The sequence below is a fragment of the Gossypium hirsutum genome, chromosome A13, assembly GCF_007990345.1.
Source record: "Gossypium hirsutum isolate 1008001.06 chromosome A13, Gossypium_hirsutum_v2.1, whole genome shotgun sequence".
Lineage (NCBI taxonomy): Eukaryota > Viridiplantae > Streptophyta > Magnoliopsida > Malvales > Malvaceae > Gossypium > Gossypium hirsutum.
The window spans coordinates 7,814,997-7,830,436 of NC_053436.1; the positions used below are offsets into that span (position 1 = coordinate 7,814,997).

General features: G+C 36.3%; 1 non-coding gene across 1 annotated transcript; it reads right to left on the reverse strand.

Annotated features, from left to right (window-relative positions):
• Window positions 1-3,047: 3,047 nt before the first annotated feature.
• On the reverse strand, window positions 3,048-3,154 carry LOC121213238 (small nucleolar RNA R71). Its single transcript, XR_005908618.1, has one exon. It is a non-coding gene; the product is annotated as a small nucleolar RNA R71 (small nucleolar RNA).
• Between the last annotated feature and the right edge of the window lie 12,286 nt (window positions 3,155-15,440).

Below are 15,440 nucleotides of genomic sequence, written 5' to 3' on the forward strand. Positions count from 1 at the left end.
TATATTGGAACTAGGGGTTGTGCCTAGCATACCAAATGCTATAGAACTTCATTGTTCCAACAACGGAGGCATTGCACAAGCAAAGGAACCTAGATCTCACTAGCGATCCAAACATATACTTAGGTGCTTTCATTTCATTTGAGAAATCATTGGTCGAGGAGATGCAAAAATATTCAGAGTACCAGCTGATGACAACATCGCTGGTCCACTAATGAAGCCTCTGATATATGATTGATTGGTCTTAGTGCTAGTGAGAGATGTTAGAGTATGCCGAAAGACCAATAATGAGATGATTGTAATCACATACTCGTTTTACCTTGTTTATTAATATAAGGTATTGCCATTATTATTTCTGTTTCTTTTTCTGTGAATATAAATAAACTAAATTGTAATAAAGTCATAAGAACATATGATTATTCTTAAAAGGTCCTTGGTCAAGTATGATTGTGGGCTTGGAAAATAATAATGCATTAAGACTAATGTGTAGTTGATTGATGACAAAGAGTTGTCATTGACATAAGGATGTCAAAATCAATACATTAGTATGTGTCAGAGAACAACATATTGGACTGGCCAGCTACAAGTGTGCTTCTTGGATTATTGTGTAATAGTTACACTGTTACTCATAGTGCAAACTATGGATATGATACTCATAGTCAAAATGTCTACCGTAACAGGTTGTATTATAATGGTTAATGTTTGATATAATGCAATCCATGTAGTGGATATGGTTGATCAAGATAGGATTTATCCCTCCTACATAATGGGAGAAATATCTTAGGCTTCTTGATTGAGTGAGACTAGAAATGCATGGCCATGCTCAAATAAGTTGATATGAGATATTGATAACTATTTGAAAGAGTCATATTTTATGCCTTTAGATCTAACTAATTGTTTGTACTTAGGTACACTTAGTGGCATTTTAGGACATTTTATTAGTATTTTTTGCATTAGGAGTTTGGAATGTGTTAACATGTTAGATACTTTTAATTGCATATGGAAGGGTTGTGCTTGGTGGTTTGGCAGGTGCATGCTAGGGAGAAAGAAATAAAGGAGTGCAGGTTTTCCAGGGTAAAAGGTTGAACAGTTTGGCACCTTGTATGTCGTGGCAATTCAAGAAGATGATAGAGTCAACATTCAAAGCATACCAGTCTCAGGCTAACTCTACTTCTACCAAAAAAATCTACCTAAAAAAGAGGAGAGAATATTGTGGGATGTTGGAGTTACTCTAGGATGAAATGCTTATAAAAAGCCAAAGGAGGAAGCCTGAAGGATAGAGAGTAAAAGGCAATTATAAAGGGTAGTGGCTAAGTAGAGTTGGAAAGAGGAAATTGAAGGTACTCACTCTCAAACACTACAGGACACTGTGCTACTAGATTGCGGATTGGTTTGGTGACAACCATCTTCCTAAGTTCTTCCTTTATTTCTTAATTTATTCTCCCATAAGTTAATTTGATCAAAACGATGTTGGATGTTACTTGAATTTTAATCACCAATCCATAAGCTAAATCTCATAGAGTTGGGATTACATGAGGAGAAATTTTATTTTTTTTAATGGTTGAAACATGTATTTTATTTAATCTATTGTTTCATTCAATTGCTTTTATTTTCTAAATGTATACGTATATTCCCTAGAAATAGATGAATATGCAACATGCCCATAAACTGAATCAAATTTTGAAAAGGTTGGATTAGTTGGACTGAAATTGAATGATACAAGTAAGTATTCAATAGAATACTTACAGCAGACTCTAGAAATAAAGCAGTATTTGTATAGAATGAAGACAAAACAGTGTAGGGTACTATGATAAGGCCTATAAACATAGGCTAGGTAACTTGAGACCTTGCTCTTGAAAGGTGCAGGTCATTTTATGTCTCGTCTTAGTAGTGGATTTAGTATGATTATGTTGAGGTATTTCTAAAAGGAATGGCAGATTCTTAGTAGTCCTAATCTTCTAAATCAACATCGCAGGCCTTCAAATCATTGCCGCCGCATCTTTTCCATAACATCCTTAGTTATTTATTTATTCGCTCGCATTTTATTCACTTAATTATTCTCGTAATTGCCATTGCATTTTTACTCTTGCTTTGCCATAGCATTTTCCAATATTAGTCAGTGTACATTTCACATTCATCCTTACTATTTTAATTTATCACTGCGTACTTAACTTGGTTTTGTCATAACATTAATCATTATCTTAACTTGACCATTTCTATACCTAATTCAATACTTGTGGAGATGATCTCACTTATCACTTTATTACTTGATTCGACGTGTATACTTGCACAATTCGCATATCATATTCACATGTGATAAGTTTTTGGCACAATTGTTGGGGATCAGCAATTTGGTGTAATGTGGTTTCGCTATTTTACTTAATTCCATCAGTTTTATTTCACTTAGTTAAGTTTAATTTCTACAAGTTTTTCATCAGTGCATGAGAAGAGGTAGTCCTGCTAACAAAGAATATCCTTTTGACCCAAATATTGAAACAACTTTACGAATTAGGGGAAAAGAAATGCAAAAAATGGGTAGGAACGGGAATGATCTTGGTCTTAATTATAGTCAGAATTGACAAGATGCTAATCCCTCTATTCGTAAGGTGATACCTGGTATAAATGATAATTTGAATGGCCAGGTTGCTAATCCTTATGTTCGTGAGATGATAAATGATCGAGATAGACCAATCTGAGAGCATATTGTGCCAATCTTGGATTACCTAAATCTAGGGATAGTCAGACCACAAATACAGGCACAACAGTTTGAGTTGAAACTATTGATGTTTTAGATGTTACAAATAATAGGACAGCTTGGTGGACTGCGCATTGAAGATTTGACATGGAATTTATGACTTTTTCTAGAGGTTTGTGACTCGTTTGGGTAGCAGGGTGTGCTTGAAGATGCTTTACGACTTAAACTATTTGCATATTCTTTAAAAGATCGAGCGACAGCATGGCTAAATGCTCTAATGTCGAAAATAGTGGCATCATTGAATGACCTTTTCCAAAGGTTTTTGATACGGTATAATCCCCCAAATATGAATGCCAAGCTTAGAAATGATATCACATCTTTTCAGAAATTAGAGGATGAAACACTATATAAAGCTTGGGAATGATTCAAAGATTCAATTCGAAAATGTCCAATGCATGGATTCCAACACTAGAATCAGATGGAGATATACTTTGTTGGATAAATCTTATAATAAAGCATATGAGATTTTGGAAAGGATTGCCAAAAATGATTATCAATAACCTACCATAAGAGTTAGACAGACTACAGAGCTTCTAATACTATGGAGTTTGAAGCAATCACTTCGTTGACAACCCAAGTATCTTCTTTGAATAATATGATTAAAATAATGAAAAGGCCTACAACAGTCTAGGAATTAAAATCAGCTGAACTATCGTGTGTTTATTGTTGTGAAGACCATGTGTTTGATGAATGCCTATCAAATCCAACATCTGTTTGCTACATGGGTAATTTCAATCGGAACAATAATCCCTATTCCAAACACATATAGTCTAGGGTGGAAGCAACATTCAAACTTTAATTGGAATAATCAAGGTATGAGGAATTTCACCAATACATCAAGTGTAACACCCCAAACCTGGCCCAGAGTTAGGCCCGAATCAGGCGTGTCACATTGAGGTGTTTTTTCTTAAACCATGTTTTCATTAAAAACCCTTCTTATTTAAAAAAAACCCTGAGTAAAATCCCAATTACGTTAGTTTATTTTTTTAAACGTGGTACACAGAAAAATTATTAATTTTATTCCCAAAATTCATTTTTTTGGTTGCGGAAGCTAATTTTAAAAGTAACCGATTTATGAAACCGTGATGTTTAAAAGTTAAGTCGCTAAACCATTTAGAAAATGTTGCAGAAACATAGTGTTTGAAAACAATTATTGTTTTGAAAAACCATGTCCTACTTCTAACAGATATTAAACATACTAAATAAATTTCCCAAATAAAAAGTTAAGAAAATAAAGAGGCCTTATTACAACCCAAATCAAAAACCAAAGTGCTTAACTAAATAAACGAAATAGAAAAACATGTGCAGTTGTGTGGTTGTCTCCGTGTCTCTCTATGACACCGATCCACCCAACGTTGGGGATTACCTACACAGTTAATAAATAGGGTGAGTTTACGAAAACTCAGTGTGTAATCCCCTTACTAGAGTAACAGTCAGTATACAGAAACAGAAATAGCCTGGGCCAGAGCCCTTTAATGTTAACAGTACAGTCCAGTTCAAAGCATAAGTGGGCCAATGCCTATTACATTATCATTTGGGTCATAGCCCATAACAGAATCAATTGGGCCTAGCCCATCTCAGTAACAAAATAGAATGTGTGAATGCATGGATGCATGCTATCCCATCTAACCCTACACTTGCCTCTGTCCAACCCTACATTACCTGTAGGGAATAACTCACCCACGCCATCCTTACACTTACAATGTTAGCACTGGTTGTAGCACTAACCGAAATTACAGCAAAGCTGCTAGTACATATATGGCTTTTAGCCTTCAGTAGCGGTATTATAATTGGCACAAAGCCATCGGTAACTGTAATAAGTTCGGCACATAGCCATAAGCGACGGTAATATAACCGGCACACGGCCCTAGGTAAATATGATTGACACAGAGTCATCGATAAATATGATAGGCACATAGCCACTAGTAAATATAATTTGCACAAAGCAATAATCAACATAGCACAAAGCCATATTTAGGTTGGCATAGACCCATACTTAGATTAAGCAGCAGTAAGACGTTCATCGGTCCACAGTTGTCTCGTGCGACCCGTGCGACCTTAACAAATCAATACTGGATCCACAGTCGTCTCATGTGACCCGTGCGATCCTATCAGAACTTCATTCATATCAATGTCCCAACCTCATGCAATATGTCGTGTATGTCATGCTCAATCATCACACGAGTATGCAAAATGGCCATGCTCAGTAACAATCATTTAAACATATATTAAAAGCATATCAGTTTTACAACCAATGTCAAGTCAGTTAAAACACAGTTATACAATCACAGTCAAATCAGTCAAATTCAGAGTCTAAGTCGGTCATTTACCTACAAGGGCAAAACAATCATTTTACCCTATAAGGGTATTTCGATAATTTTACACTATAAGGGTGTTTCGGTAATTTTAAAAACTAAGGGTATTTCGATAATTTTACAATCTAAGGGTATTTCAGTAATTTTACAAACTAGGGGTATTTCGATAATTTTACAATTCGAGGGCATTTCAATAATCTAAACAGTTTGGCCTAAACATGCTTATCAGCCCATCCGAAGGTTTACAGTCGCCCCGAGCGACTTTTACAACCCTAACAGTCCTACCGGTGAAAATGGGCCCAAGGCCCATTATTCGGCCCAAATAGGCCCATAAGCTCGTGCAGCCCAATTAGCCCAGATTAGCCATGGCTAGGCATACTACACAACCCAGTCCAAAGTTTGTCAACTATCGAGGATATTATCCGTGTAGGGCCCACGAGCCCATTGGGCCCACACTGCCTAATTTAGCCTATTGAGGCCCAGAATGGCCTATGCCATGTGCGCGACATGACAAGCCCCACTATTTTCCACCTAATGTCAAATTTACACAAGCGGGCCCACGGGCCTATCGGGCCCATTCGGCCAACTATGGCCTAATCCCATGAATTTGTTCATGGCGGCCTTTTCCACCGTACACCTATGTTTCGTGGCCTCGATTTATTGTGCATGGGATTGCACGCCCTAAGCCCCTCCTTTCGACTTTTTGACTTCTCGATATTTCAGCATTTCGGCATTTGCTGACCTATGGTCAAATCAATGTGTGTGGATTCACACACTCTTTTGGCTTTTGACCGATTATCAAATACGATACTACTACACACCTGATGCGATTTTCTGTAAAACACTATCGAGCAATCCGAGACCTGCAGATCTGAACAAGATAGTTCACTACTCCACAAGTCACCGCAGAAAATTCTGTAAAGACCCAATACCAACATCAATTCACATTTCATATCCATGGAAAAAACAAAAACTTTCCTTTAACACCACCAAAATATAGCCACTTTACCTACCAACCGCGTAACAGTAGAGTCGCACTACTCCAACGCTAACCGAGTCATTCCAATCCTTAACATTCGCAAATAAAATAGTCAATCGATTTCACAAAAATCCATAAACGAAAAGAATACTTCACAGTTGCTACACTTACCAATAACGCAATAACCCAAAACAAAGGTGGCAAGTTGCGGCAACGAAAACCAAGGATTAAGGAAGGAATGACTTATAAGGAAAATCCAAAGCTGTGAGAAGAAAGAAAAAGAAAGTTCAACAGGCAGTTGGCAGAAACAAAAGAAGACATTGAAAAATTGGCAAGGGAGGATGAGGGTGCAAATGTTGCCATAGGAAAGAACAGAACAAAAAGGGAACCGAAAGAAATCAAAAAGAACTATCTAGCAAAAATCGGCAAAGAACAAAATGGCAGACTTGAGAAGTAGAGGAAAACTATGGTCTATAATTTTTTTGGGAAAAGAATGGGAACCTAATTCTTTGAACACAAGATAACAATAACCCACATAAAATCTCATATTTTCCTCCTTAAATCTCTCTATAAATCACTCCTTTATTTTCTCCTAATATCTCTCTATGATACACTCCATAAATTATTCCATCCTACCATTCAAACTCTATTCAAACTCTCATGACCAATTCAACCTCAGAGTCTCAGTCAAACTCTACCTCCTACATAGCTCAAACAACAAAATAAATACTCCATTGCGCATCTTAAGACTTGAACCTCAAACCTCACAGTTACACAACACACCACCTTGCCACTCCACCACAGGCTCTTTCTGTGTCATAAATCATCCAAAATTATTTATAAAGCCTACATGCCAGATCAATGGTTCATCCCTTAAAAACCAAAATTTTGCAAGAGCCAAGGCTTGAACCCAAGACTTTTTAGGCACTTCATAGGACACTTAACCACTGAAGCAAGCATTTATTTGAGTCATTCACTTGCACAACTAAATTATAATTCCTCTGATACGTGAAGCCCATTTCTTCTAGGCCCAAAATTTGGTGCGTTACAGCAAGATAGAATACCAACATTGCACCGCTTGGTTATACTCAACCTAGGCTGAGGCAAAATGTCTAGTAAGGTCAGGCATCGATTTCATCATCACCATCTATTGAAGCTTTGCTAAAGGAATATATGGCCAAGAATGATGCTATAATTTAGATTCAAGTTGCGTATCTCTGAGCACTTGAGAATTAGATAGGGCAAATAGCGAATGCTTTGAATTCGAGCCCACAAGGGGCATTGCCAAGTGGTACCGAGAATTCAAGATCACAAGGGAAGGTGTAGTGCAAGGCCATCACTTTTAAAAATGGAACTCAGCTTGATGAAGTTGCTCAAAATGCCACGTTAAAAGAGGAAAACTCGAATAACTATAGGTAAAGATCCCAGAGTTATCTAAAAAATAAACTAAATTTGAAAATGGTAAGTAGCAAAATGCTATGGCAGACCCAGATCATGTTGCCAACAAGAATGCCATGGCAAAATAATATCAACAATCAGAAAGTTGACCACCTTTACCTTTTCCTTAGTGATTTCATAATTCTAATTAGGATATTCAGTTCAAAAGATTTTTGGAGGTTTTGAAACAACTCCACTGGTTGAAGCTTTGGAGCAAATGCCCATTTATGTGAAGTTTATGAAAGATATATTGTTGAAGCAGCACAGATTGGAAGAATTTGAGACTGTTACTCTCACTGAAGGATGCACAAAAATGTTGACGTATAAATTACCTCTAAAGTTGAAGGACCTAGGGAGTTTCACTATCCTATGTTCCATTGAAAATCATTACATAGGTAAAACATTATATGATCTAAGGGTGAGCATAAATCTAATGCCTATATTTATTTTTACAAAGCTAGGAATTGGAAAAATGAGACCTACTACAATTACGTTGCAATTAGCTGACCGATCCTACGTACATCCAGAAGGTAAAATTTAAGATGTCCTGGTAAAAGTAGATAAATTTATCTTTCCTGTGGATTTTCTTATTTTAGAATGTGAAGCTGAACAATATGTGCCAATTATTCTTGGAAGACCTTTTCTTGCTATAGGCAGAACATTAATTGATGTACAAAAAGGCGAGCTGACCATGAGGGTAAATGATTAGTGAGTTACCTTTAATGTATTTGATGCTTTGAAATATGTTGATGTTAATGATGAATGCGACGCTATTGGGTTAATAGAAATAGAAGTGGAGGAATTCACTAGATATTACCACAACAATTCTAGCAGTGGCGAAGACTCGCTTGAGCAGTGTGATACAGTAAGTTTTGAGGAGTTTCGTGAATCTATAGTGGCCAAGAAAATGGTGGATAGACCAAGGAAGAAGTTTGAATAGTTAGATTTATCAAATCAACCTTTCAACCCGCCTAAACCTTCTATAGAGGAACCTCTTACATTAGAGTTAAAACCTTTTCCACAACATTTGAAGTATGCATATTTGGGCAACAAGAGTAATTTGTTGGTAGTAATTTCTACGAAACTAATACCCAAGCAAGGGGAAAAGTTGTTAGAATTTCTTCGGTGATTTAAGAAGGCATTGGGATGGACCCTGGCTGATATAAAGGGAATTAGCACTGCATTATACATGCATAAGATTTAGTTGGAGGATTTCCCTAGCAATTCCACTGAACAGCAGCAAAGACTGAATTCGATTATGAAAGAAGTCGTCAAGAAATAGATTATTAAGTGACCTGGCGCTAGCATTATTTACCTGATTTTGAATAACTCATGGGTGAGTCCTGTACAATGTGTACCCAAGAAAGGAGGTGTCACTGTGGTAAGTAATGGTAACAATGAGCTGATACAAATTCACACTTTCACAGGATGGAGAGTGTGTATGGATTACTACAATCTTAACAAGGCAACGAGGAAGGACCATTTTCCCTTTCCATTTATTGATCAGATGTTGGATAGGTTAGTGGGAAAGCTTTCTACTATTTTTTAGATGATTATTCAGGATATAAACAGATTGCCATAACCCCAATGACAAAGAGAAGACAAATTTCACATGTCCATATGGTACTTTTGTGTTCAGATAGATGCCGTTCGAGTTATGTAATACCCTAACAACTTTTCTTCGTTTTATGATAGCCATATTATATGACATGGTGAAAAATTTTCTTGAAGTCCTTATGGATGATTTTTCTATATTCTGGAATGTTTTTAAAGATTATTTGTAAAATTTGGAATTGGTTTTGTGCCCTACAAATAAATGAATCTTGTGTTAAATTAGGAGAAATGCCACTTCATGGTTCGTAAAGGAATTGTCCTGGGGCGTAGGATATCACAGAGAGGAATTGAAGTGGACAGAGCAAAAATTGAATTGATAGAAAAATTGCCACTTCCCACTAGTGTCAATGGTATTAGAAGTGTTTTAGGTCATGCAGGTTTTCATAGAAGATTCATTAAGGATTTTTCGAAGATATCTAAACCTATGTGCACTTTGTTGGAGTAAAATAGGCTTTTCAAATTTGAAGAACAGTGTTTGGCAGCGTTTGAATAGTTAAAGAAAAAACTCATAACAGCACCAATTGTAGTAGCTCCAGATTGAACACAACTTTTTAAACTCATGTGTGACGCCAACGATTATGCCGTGGGAGCCATGTTGGGGCAAAAGAAAGACAAAATACTGCGGGCAGTATACTATGCTAACAGAACTTTATCAAAAGCACAGCTTAACTACACCACCATGGAAAATGAGTTATTGGTTATGGCATTCGTGTTCAATAAGTTTCATTCAAATCTAATTGCTATAAAGGTTATAGTCTGCACAAGTCACTCTACTCTTAAGGATCTAATGACTAAGAAAGATGCTGAGCTAAGTTTGATTAGGTGGATACTGTTGCTGCAGGAGTTTGACTTGAAAATTAGAGATCAGAAAGGGAACAAAAATCAAGTGGTTGATCACTTGTCGAGGATAGAATCTGGAAGTGAAGGTAGCCATGATAAACTTATTAAAAAAGAATTCTCAGATGAAAAACTATTAGTTACCACGACATTACCTTGGTATGCCGACATAGTGAGCTATTTAGTAAGTGGTGTCTTGCTGCCCGATCTCAACAGTCAGAGTATACGAAAATTTCTTCATGATGCCAAGCACTATTATTGGGATGAACCTTTCTTGTTTAAACATTGTATTGATCAAATAATTAAGAAGTGTATCCATGATGATGAAATACATAGTATTCTACAGTAATGTCATTCAGCTCCATACGGAGGACATTTCGGAGGGATGAAGACTACTGCCAGAGTACTTTAGTCAGAATTTTATTTGCCAAGTCTGTTCAAAGATGCTCATGAATTCAATCAATCTTGCGATTGTTGTTAGAGAACAGGGAATCTATCTAGAAGACACGAAATGCCATTACAAAGTATACTGGAGATTTCATTGTTTGATTTATGGGGAATAGACTTTATGGGTCCATTTCTACCATCAGCAGGCAAGGTGTACATACTGTTAGCAGTCGACTATGTCTCTAAGTGGGTCGAGGTTGCTTCTCTTCCTACCAATGATGCAAGGTCAGTAATAAAGTTTTTACACAAGAACATTTTTACAAGATTTGGTACACCTAGAGCCATTATTAGTGATGAGGGGTCTCATTTTGACTGTAAGTTGGTAGCCAATGCTTTGTATCGATATGAGGTGAAACATAAGATTGCCACGACATATTACCCCCAAATAAATTGACAAGCTAAAATTTCAAATAGAGAAATTAATTTTTTTTTTAGAAAAAGTGGTGAATCCTACTTGTAAGGACTGGTCTACCAAGTTGAATGAAGCTTTGTGGGTGTATCGTACTCAATACAAAAATTTGTTGAGAATGTCAACTTTTAAGCTTTTCTATGGCAAGCCATGTCACCTTCCTGTTGAACCTGAGCACAAAGCATTTTGGGCTATTAAGAAGCTAAACATGGATTAGGTTGTTGCTGACCATAAAAGGTTGTTAGAATTGAATGAAATGGAGGATTTCCAAGCACAATGATATGATAATGCTATGCTGTACAAGGAAAGGACCAATTGTTGGCACAATTAAATAATCATTTCATGACAATTTGAAACCGAAAAATAGGTGTTGTTATTTAACTATAGGCACAAATTGTTTCTAGGTAAATTAAAGTCTCACTGGTCATGTCCTTTTGAAGTAGCCCAAGTGTATCCTCATGGAGTTGTTAATATCAAGGATTTGAAAACATGAGTCATATTTAAAGTTAATGGGCGACGCTTAAAGCACTAATAGGGTGCCCATGTGGATCTAGACATGCAGTCCATTTATAACCGTGATGTTTGAGCTAGCAATTTCTTTTATCTTTCTTTTCTTTAATTGTTTTACTTTAATTTATTTTTAGTACTTATTTAATATTGATTTCATTTTCGTTTTTATTTTTGAAAAAAATTCTACGATTTTCAAAGGTAGAATAAAAAATGTGAACTAGGTAGTTGTGATATTCAGAGGAGTTTGTCGTAGCATTGTGACGAACTGGGTAGTGGACAACGGGATGTTGACCAAGTAGATAAGTTCAAGGGGAGAGATGTTTCTTTTATTTGGGCCAATAATGTTATTGGCCAAGTCTATAGAAGGGAAGTCAAACTTTTTGGGATCAGGGCACTTCACATTCCCCCTCTCCCAAAATCCTCTTAGTTTTCTTCTTTTCCCCTCCATGTCATGCAATTTCCCAAGCACGTTTCAATTGCTCAACTACTCACATGAGCACGTTTATGGAAGTGTCATCACTATCACTTTATTTTTCTATCCTCAACTGCTCATGTCTCTTAATTTTCTCTTTATTTTTTTCATTTTTATTACTCTTTCTTTTCAATCTATCCAATTTTTCCACTATATTCTCCACGATTTCTTCCAGTTTTCTCCAATGGCTTGTATCAAAATTGCCTCTAAAAATGTCAAATCGTCAAGGGCTAGTGCTACTTAGCCAAAAACATTCTTTAACGCTACCACAACCATGAGATACAATAGAAACATCGCAAAGTGGCCTTTGTATTTTGAGTAAGGGTTCGTGTTTAAAGATGAACCATACATGGGATACGATGAATCTGTATTTTTAATAGTAGAAAAACATGGGTGGAATATTTTTTGTTTGCACCCCGAAGATGTTTTAGGACAAATTGTTCGAGAGTTTTATACCCATGTCAACTCTCCATATTCCCTTGTTATCTATGTAAAAGGTACATCCGTTCCTTTTGATGAAGACCTTATTAATGCACAGTTTGGTCTTGTAGGTATACAGGACGAACACACACTATTTTTTGAATGTATTACTGTTGAGGGTTTAAACCAAGTATTAGAGGATTTGTGTATTAAGGGAACACGATGGATTGTTTCCAGCTAGGACTGTTATACTATCGAGAGGACTTTGTTGAAGCCCATTGGGAAGATTTAGTATCATTTTTTGAGAAGCTGACTTATGTCGTTTACACACTATACCATTATTTCAAAATAACGAATCCTTTGTTGCACTCCATTATAAAAGGGAGAAAGATTAATGTCAGAAGGATCATTTTTCATGAAATACATAGGTGTGCTGATAAGAATGCATGTAGCTTAAATTTCCGCTCACTTATTACTGCCCTATGTCGAACTACCCAAGTCCTTCTCAATGTGGAGGAAGATATCGCCCCTAACAAGGGTGGGCTAACCAGGATCATCTTTGCCAAGATCCAAGGCACTGATGTTGTCAGGGCAACTCAGCATAGCCATGGCACCACCTCTTTTGATGCGCATACTCCTAAAATAGCACCTTTAGTTTCTTGTAGCTCCTTTCAGCAACAAATATTGCACTCCTTGAAGCAATTAGGGCAAAGGATGTCCCTTTTTAAAATCCAGTAGTTTCACTTGACTGAGGAGATGGCACAGGCCCAACAACAGTAAGCGTAATATTGGGCTTATGTGAGGAATAAGGATTTGGATCTAAGGAAATCCCTCCAAAATAATTTTACGAAGCAAATGCCAAAATTTCTTCTCTACCTAACCACTTTGCTCTTATTTGTTGATGCTGCCAAGCAGCCCACTCAAGTTGCTGCAGAAGCTTCCATTCAACTTGATAGCGAGGCACCTACTCAAATTACTGTTGAAGAACCCAAAAAGATGACATCTCTAAATGCTGAGAAGTAGGAAGAAAGAGAAAAGGATGATACTGCCACCGCCAAAGGGAAAGACCCTATTTCACCCTTGCCACCAGCTCCCGTATTTACGCATGTCATGACATTGATCATTAGATTGATGAGTTAACGAAGACTGAAAAAGAGGAGGAAGAAACTACCCCTAAAAAGAAAAAAAGTGCGATACAAGGTCAGTGCCTAAAAATCCACTCGTCGAGTAGAATGAGGTATATACATGCTAGTCCAAGCCAATTAAGTTTGCCACTTTCTTGCATGCATCTTGCATCTCCTTTTCTTGTGCCATAACATTTATTGTATAAATTTATCTTTTAGTTGTTCTCTTAAATATTTGGTCAAGAATTGAGGGCAATGCATCCCTTAGGTTTGGGAGTGTGTTTTGCATTTAGGATGCATTTTATATTTAGTATGTATGATCACTTTAGTATAATCATTAAAGTTTAGTTGAATATGTTTTGCCACAAAAATGTAACTATTATATATTCTTTGTCTATAAGGAGTACAATCTGTACTTATGATGTTTGATGATGAGATTAGATTCATCAATACACCTAGAACATGTGGCAATGGATTGGGAGAATTTAGCTTAGGATTGGTTTCTTGAAAGATTAATTCCTAAAAGTGAGGTGTCCTATACTCAGTTTTTTGGGTTATAGTGAGTATTTTCTAATGAACATAGGGACTTTTGAATCCAAATTTAATCAATTTTCCTTGATATTATTAAATAAAGGACAGTAGGCACTCTAATGGTTAGAATTTTCGAGTAAGTCAGTACCGCTTTGTTTGTCCCATCGTGCGATTGACTAGCAAAGTTAGTTTAAGTAAGAATGTGTAATAAAAAGTAAATAAATTAATAGCACTCCACTGTAGTAACAGGTTGAGTAGCTAAGGAGATAGTTGTTTGCTCTACCCATCATCCATGCCAAAATCCTTAGCTTTAAGAGTGATTTCAGTTTAAATTGTGACAAGATTGAGTACTAGATAATTAAGTGTATGCTCCATTGTGGTTATCAAGTCAAAGAATTTTGTGATATGTTAAATCCCCTAATATGCATATATTGTATATAAAAGAATAGTAAGCTTGTACAAGTATGCTTACAGAAAGAGTAACCTAAGTTTGGGTAACAAATAAATTGAGTAAGCTACGAGATATTTGCTATGGTAAGAGCATATATGAAACTAAGAAAATCTTGTTTTTCGGGAGCAACTTTCTACACTACCTTTGTTAAATCAAACCTTTGAAACTTGAACAAGTTTTTAACGAGAGAATATGGCAAGAATTGATGTATACATTGGTCTTTGAATAGATTGATAGTACAAGATGGGTACATGAACTGGCAAAACTGATGCATCCATGCATCCATGCATATTTTGCTTGAGGACAAGCGATAACTCAGGTTTGGGGGTGTGCTAACTCTTGGAAAGAGTTATATTTCATGCATTTAGACCTAGCTAATTGTTTGTACTTAGGTATACTTAGTGGCATTTTAGGACATTTTATTACTATTTTTTGCATTAGAGCTTGGATTGTGTTTACATGTTATATACTTTTAATTATGTGTGGAAGGGTTGTGTTTGGTGGTTTGGAAAGTGCAGGTTGGGGAGAAAGAAATAAAGGAGTGAAGGTTTGCCAGGGAAAAAGGTTAGACAGTTTGCCATGTAATTTAAGAAGATGACTGAGTCAACATTCAACTCATACCAGTCTCAGGCCAACTCTACTTGCACTAGAAAAATCTACATAAAAAAGAGGAGAGGATATGTGGGCTATTGGAGTTACCCTAGTACAAAATGCTTATAAAAATCCAAAGGAGGAAGCATTAGGAGTAGAGAGTAAAAGGAAATAATAAAGGGTAACAGCTGAGTAGAGTCAGAAAGAGGAAACCGAAGGCAGTTCCTCTCAGCCACGATAAGGCACTGTGCCACTAGACTGTAGATTTATTTGGCGATAGCCATCTTCCTAAGATCTTCCTTTATTTCTTAATTTGTTCTCCAGTGAATTAATTTGATCAAAATGATGTTGGATGTTATTTCAAACTTGAATTTTAATCACCAATCCATGAGCTAAATCTCATAGGCTTTGGGTTACATGATGAAAACTTTTATTTTCTTTAATGGTTGAATCATATATTTTATTTAATCTACTATTTCATTCAATTTTTTTTTATTTTCTAAATGTATGCGTATATTATCTAGACATAGATGAATGTGTAGCATGCCCAT